The 7,040-nt window shown below is 40.3% G+C and overlaps 1 long non-coding RNA gene across 1 annotated transcript; it reads left to right on the top strand.

The window, feature by feature from the left end:
* The first annotated feature begins 2,641 nt into the window (after positions 1 to 2,641).
* On the top strand, positions 2,642 to 6,075 carry LOC142149889 (uncharacterized). The gene is made up of 2 exons (XR_012690903.1): positions 2,642 to 3,808; positions 5,682 to 6,075. It is a non-coding gene; the product is annotated as an uncharacterized LOC142149889 (long non-coding RNA).
* The last annotated feature ends 965 nt before the right edge of the window (positions 6,076 to 7,040 follow it).

Raw genomic sequence — 7,040 nt, 5'->3', positions numbered from 1 at the left:
AATTTTGATAGCAGCCAATTAACCTACCAGTATGTTTTTGGAATGTGGGAGGAAACCAGAGCCCCTGTAGGAAACCCACGCAAAAACAGGGAGAACATAGAAACTTCACACAGATAAGGCCATGGTCGGGAATTGAACTCATGACCCCAGCGCTGTGAGGCAGAAGTGCTAACCACTTAGCCACCATGCTGCCCCTTACAGGCACACAGCTATGCAAATGCCGTGCATGGGACCACATACCACACTGTGCAATGTTTCGGCTTCTGAAAGCAAATTGTGACCCTAAAGTACTGTCTACCTGGAGTGATTGTAGAATAAAATTTGTCCAAAGGATGGGCGTTGCAGCCTACCAATAGGAAGCAGTAAGCAGCTTCCTATTGTGTCCTTGAAATCGTAACCCCTTGTGGCAGCCATATTCGGACCAGGGTCTACAGAACTCTCCAGCCACAGGAAAAAGTGCCAGGCCTAATCAACTCCATCATTTATGTCATAAAGTACTCAAGGCATTAATAATACACCCTTATTTCAAGTGTAACAACTTTACCCTTTCTTCTTTTATGTGCTTAGTTTTATTTGCGCATATTAAAGGCCTCCTATAAAAAGTATCAAGATGAAGAAAAAAGCTTCACATCTAGTAGTCCTAGTTACATTACCTCAGACTAACAAGGGTGCATTGGTGGTCTTTTACAAAAGCAAAATGTAGAGACTGATTGCAAAATTGATTTGTTCTTGCTCTGTAACATAATTATTGCTTACAGTTTTCAATGTTTATTTTTGGGAAAATTTGGTGTTTATTATTCCTGTTTGTTTCACATGGAGCAGAGACTGATTTGAATGACTACATATCCTCTGTACAACCCTGTGTAATATGATTAGCACTGTATAAATAGATGAAAAATGTCATGCAGTTATTGGTGTTTATATTGTTTTTATTTTAAATGGGAGAAGGGACGGTGTTAAGGGACAGAATCCCAGGGGAGGTAACTGGGGGCAAGGGAAAAGGAGAGGGTCTCAGGGGACAGGGTGCAAAAAGAGAGGAGTTTCACCAGGGAACATGATCCCAGGAGAGGGGAGAGTTTGCCATGAGTGGGGAAAGGGTGTCAGGAAACAGGGTGTCAGACTGCAGGATCCTATTGGAGAGGACAGGGTGCCAGATGAGGACATCAGGTAATAGGGAGAAGGTCCCAAGCATACTTACTCACTCTCCAAGAATGTCCGGGAGACTCCCAAATTCCATGTAAGTGTCCCAGACTCCTGGGAGAGCAGGCAATTCACCTGCATTCAGACCACTTTCTAGTGAAGGGGCGGGATCGGAGTCTCAATGACATGATTTGCAGTAAATCGCGTCATTTTGGCCCTAAAAAGATGATTTCATTGCTGGGGTCAGGGCAATAATTACGCAACAAGCCGTGCCCCACCCCGTTACGCCTTCCCACCGCACCGCACCCCTTCCCCCTCTGGGATCTCCTGGAGTTCAAAAATTGAAAGTTGGCATGTATGATCCCAGGTTTCAGGGAAGAGACTTACAGGGAGAAGGAATCAGGAATCAGGGTCTCAGGGGATAGGGTGACCAGGGAGAGGAGAGGGTTCCAGGGGACATGATAACCAGGAGAGGGGACAGGATGCCAGGACTAAGACAAGGATATCTGGGGACATCCTCCCAGAATAGGGGTCAAGATTCCTGAAAAGAGCAATGGGTGTTAGGGGACAAAATGTAAAGAGAGAGGAGAGAGCACTAGGGACATAATCACAAGGGTAATGGGAGGGTCTCAGGGAACAGTGAGAGGACATAGGTTATATTGGAGAGGGTGTCAGGAAACAGGAAGAGGAAACTGTTTAATGCTATAGGATCACAGAAAAAGGTAGAGGGTGCTAGCAGAAAGGCGAGGGTGCCAAGAAACAGGGAAAGTTATATGGGAAAGGGTTACAGGGAGAGAGTTTCAGGGGTTCAGGGTGCAAGAGAGAGGAGAGGCTGCAAGAAGATATTTTTACTTTTTTTACTTTTTATATACTACCCCCTCCTCTAATGCACCTTTGCAGTAACATTATTTACACTAAGTGACAGAAAAAGCTGATAAAGTGAGGACTGATCCTCACTGTCAAAGGCACTAGCAGTATCGGTAGAATGTCTATGAAATTTGTAAAAAAAACCCTCCCCCCGATCTGTTAATATTGTATGGTTATTTTGTGTTTCTTTTGGTCATAGTCAGGGATTTAACCCTATTCTAGGGATAAATCTTTATTGAGGAAAGCAACAAACTTGACAATAGCCCAGTCAAGGAAGCCAATTGCATTTGCATAACACCATCATTTGTTGAACATATTAAATTATTCCTCCCTATTAAAACCATATAAAATCTCTCCCATAGGCAACATTTACACTTTCTTTACGTAAAAAAATGGTTATAGGTATCAGTGTTATGTTGCTTTGCAAATAATGTATAGATGATATGTGACCTTTTAATAATGCATTAAGCATGCAATTTAAATCTCAGGTAAAATGAAAATATACTAATCCCTTCCAAGAAATATATAATGTTTTAATCTCATAACAATTATCTGTTTAACTCTGACTATTATAATGATAAATAATAATAATACACATAGGCACTTTTTAATTAGTAAGCAGTAAATTGAGCAATCTTTTCCTATGAAAATGTCAATGTCTGTTGATGTTATTTTATCACAATATGTTTCAAAATTGTCTTGATTACCATCCACTTTCAGGGGCTCATTCATAGTTTCCCGCATTTGCGCCCGTCACATACATAGCAAAAGAGGCACACATGAAAAAAGCGTATACGTACATATGTTTAGTCAGACACATCTCAGGGTCTCAGTAGTAGTTGCACCAGATGGTTGTCATACTTACAAGTGCTAATGTACAAATATTATGTAATAGAGTAAGAGTCGTACACTAAGGGAAATGGGATTTTGTTGACTCCTTTCTCATAAACATCTCTGCACTTTACTACAACCCCACAGCATCGATCTTAGCAAATAGTTTCTCTTCTACTCCGCTCTGCATCAAAAATGGCACTAGATAGGGATGTCCACTTTCCCCCATTCCCTTTGCACTTACAATGGAGCCCTTACCTACTTCCGTCCGAAACAGCCTAGATATTGCAGGCATAAAGATAGGTACACAAGACCACAGACTCCTCTACCTTTTTCAAACCCTCCCAGTTAGAGTCCCATCCTCTACCCTTAAAGATCTTCAAAACTGCGCCACAAGATGTGTCTGGGATTCTTAAAAGGCCAAGGGTTCTCCTAAACATTCTTTACAGCCCTCCAAAGGAGCGAGGTCTGGGCCTTCCATGCCATCACAAATATTACCTGGCCTCACACCTAACGCAAATATTGCTGACCCATTCACATACTCACACTAGACAATGGGTGGTTATTGACGGACACTCTCCATATTCCCTTTGTGTAATATCAGCTTCACGATCCTCGTGCAGCCGGCCGCCTGTAACATCCGGGTTGCGGCAGAGCCGATCATGTGACCCCCATTGGGGAATTCAAAGCTCTGCCTGTCCTCTGTATTTAAATCGCACTCTGACACAAGCCCTGTTTCAGAGCAACAGGTTACACTCCTGGCTCTGCTCCCTGTATCTGCTCCATGTGTTCCTTCCTGTGTTTCTCCCTGCAGCTCCTGTGACTTCCAGGTGTACCAGACCAGGCTTGTACAGACTTCTCTACTGGATCATCTTTTAGCGTGATGGACATCTGCTATTGTGTACCAGACCTGGCTGTACCTTACCTACCCTCGAAGGAATCTCTGCTGTACATCTTACTACTGCCACAGGTACCTTTCCAGTATTACTTTGCCGCTTGTCTATCTATCCCTCAGGTTTGTAAGCTTAGTAAGGGCCGTGACCTGCAGTTTCTCAGCAGCCAAGTCCATCCTGCCTTGCGGAAGTTCTTGGTGAAGACCTGGGGGTAAATGTATTAATCTGCGGGTTCTTCAACACCCGCGTGTTCAGCCTCTTCCGCGATTAAATTTCAAGCGGCGCTGCATTGTAAAGGGAAGTTAACCCTTTACAATGCAGCGCCGCTTGAAATTTAATCGCGAAAGAGGCTGAACACGTGGGTGTTGAAGAACCCACAGATTGATACATTTACCCCCTGAGAGGCTGTTAGCTGTCTAATGAGAAGGGTCCTCCATACCCTTTGTTTTCATGTCTGTGTTATTTTGTCTGCCTTGTATGTCCTTGCTATATATATGAATAATAATAATAATAATAATAATAATAATAATAATAATAATATCTCTTTTTTTGCTGGTATGAGCCATTTATCCCAACGTTTCAATCACCTGTTGGTGCGACTGAGTTAACGGAGTGCACTTTGACCTATATTTGGTGGGACTGTCCTGCAATTGAGGGATATTGGAGAAAAGTCCGTCATTTAATTATGTTCATTACAAAAATACACCTACCAATCAACATCTCCTACCACCTTCTACCGAGATACCTAATATCTTGAAATATACACAAAAACTAATTGGCTATATATTAATAGCATCAAATTGGAAAAAAAACACTTATCCAATAAATCCTGCAAATTTATCAACTTGTACTCCATAGTATTATACACGATCATTCCCAACAATTCTCTAATGTTTCAAACTATTGGATATCTTATTATACAAATTACCGGTACCCTTCGCCAATCACTTCATTCTAATATCAAAATTCCTTACATTATCCTGCATCCCTCTGTTCAGCATTCAATTGACTTCTTCCCCCTTTCTTTTTTGGCCCCACAACTTTATCCTAGACCTCCTCCCCAATTCCACTTTATAACTCTATTCAATTATTGATTATGTTGACTACTGAATGATGAATTGATCACTAATGAAATATGTATCAATAACTGATCCACTAAGATTGTTACTCTCCCTAATGAATCTATGTTATGATCTCTATCCCTTCCCCTTTTTCTTTTATGTATCCCTTCCCTTTTCCTTCACACAATTTATTTCTCTGTAGCAAAAAAAATCTCAATAAAAATATTTTTAGGAAAACAAAACAAACGAATAGTGTTTGGACAGTTACTAAAAAATACAAAACTTGACTTTTCAACATAAAATATAATTAGACACAAATAAAAATATAACTTTGGTTAAAATAAATTAAATGTAACAATCTGTTGTTTTTCCCTTTGAAAATCAAGTGGGAATCTCATTGCCAGCTGTCCATTAGACAGCTTTGACTCCATATAATGTAGTTGTGAAACCAACATCAACTGTAGGGTCAATGCTCAAACAGCCAATCAGAAGTGGCTATGTACTGCTGCTCTCCAGCACCTTCAAGGAATAGGCCTCCAAAAAGACATATACATGTGCAATGCTAATAGCCAATTATGGAAACATGCCCTTGATAGCCCCTACCTGACATTGTCCTGCCTCTCCAGGAATAGGGAGACACAAGTCAGTGATTTGCAAAAATGTATATATGGATGTATACACACATTTGTGCTGTGCATGTGCAGTACAGAAAAACATATCTTATGCAAGAAAAGCAGACATACGAACTTCCATCTCTGAATGCCCTTAGTGTGTAAATAGATAAGAATGGATACTGCGGCAGGATTAAAAAGTTACAGAATGCTGAACATATTATTCACATATATTTAATCAAGTAATAATGTAGGCTTTTTTTTCTTACCTTTCACAGATTAATTCATTCTGAAAGAAATTTCAAGGACTGAGAGTGTCAGAGGGTGAATGCTATGAAAGTGTTGTGTACACACAGCGGAAAGTGGAAAGAAGGACAGCGCACAGCAGATCCCAGTCCTGCCCGGTCACCTTGATTACTGTTTGAGGGTAATCCATCAAGTGCTCTGTTTTGTGACTGGGCTATTTGAACCTGACAAGGCTTCATCGAGGAATATTACAAAGTATCCGGATGGCCAGCTTCGCTGGAGCAAGGAAAGATGCCAATGAAGTTTAGTAAAGCTTTTTGCTTTCCCCAGACAAATAATATGGCTGAGAGTTTGTAGCGTGTAAGGAATGCAGCTGTGTATTCTGCAATAACACCTTTGTCTCTACTAGTAAATGCATTAATATTACAGTTGAATGTACGTCTGCTTTTTCTTTGTATAAGACATGATTTCCATACTGAATATGTGCACCAAAATATGTATATGTTACATCTGGAGAGGAAGAATAGGGAAGACAATGGCAGGAAAGTGTAGGCCAAGTACAGTAGTTAACTTGTTCACGTAAATTACAACACAATTATCAGTGTACACATTCACAGATTTACCTTCCAGGCGGGGTATCTCTTGAGGATGCTGGAGGGTTGGTTCAATTATACGCAATCATGATGTCTATCAGCAGCTTCTGATTGGCTCATTGCGCATTGACCTCTCCAGCTAATAGTATTTAATACATTAGACTTGTGCCTGTATTATATGAAGTTGTGGCCATTAACATTTTTATTTTGAACGCTGTGGGAAAGAAAATTCCCATTTGATTTTTAAAGGAGAAAAAAAAACAGATGTTTGTATTTAGTATTTGGGTTCGTATGTGATTACATTTTATGTGTAACATGCAAAATTCCCATTTATTCATAACGCTCAAGGAAATATTACTCTTGTGTATATAACACTTCATTACATTATTATATTGTGTAGAAATAGGGTAACATGGCTTCAGGATTTACTACTAACTCTGTCAAATCATATCTCTACGCCTTCTCTACACGTTCTTTATGCTATGTTGGTGGTATACACACTTATCACTCCTGTGGGGTAAATTTATCAAGCTGCGGCTTTGAAAAAATGGAGATGTTGCCTATAGCAACCAATCATATTCTAGCTATCCTTTTGTAGAATGCACTAAATAATTTGACTTTCGGTGTAGCATATACTTTTTCCTGTACTAGACAAACTTAAGAATATACATTGTTTGAGATTGTGCCTTTAAAAAGACATCATAGTAGCATGGGGCTTTATGTCTCAGAATTATTATTTCTTAGGGCCACAGATGGGACAAAGCTCACTATGGCTGGCACCATTAGCTACATCATTAC

This window comes from Mixophyes fleayi, chromosome 4 (assembly GCF_038048845.1).
Source record: "Mixophyes fleayi isolate aMixFle1 chromosome 4, aMixFle1.hap1, whole genome shotgun sequence".
In the NCBI taxonomy this organism is placed as follows: Eukaryota; Metazoa; Chordata; class Amphibia; order Anura; family Limnodynastidae; genus Mixophyes; species Mixophyes fleayi.
The sequence above is the reverse complement of the archived record's forward strand: the minus strand, read 5'-3'. Positions and strand labels throughout refer to the sequence as shown.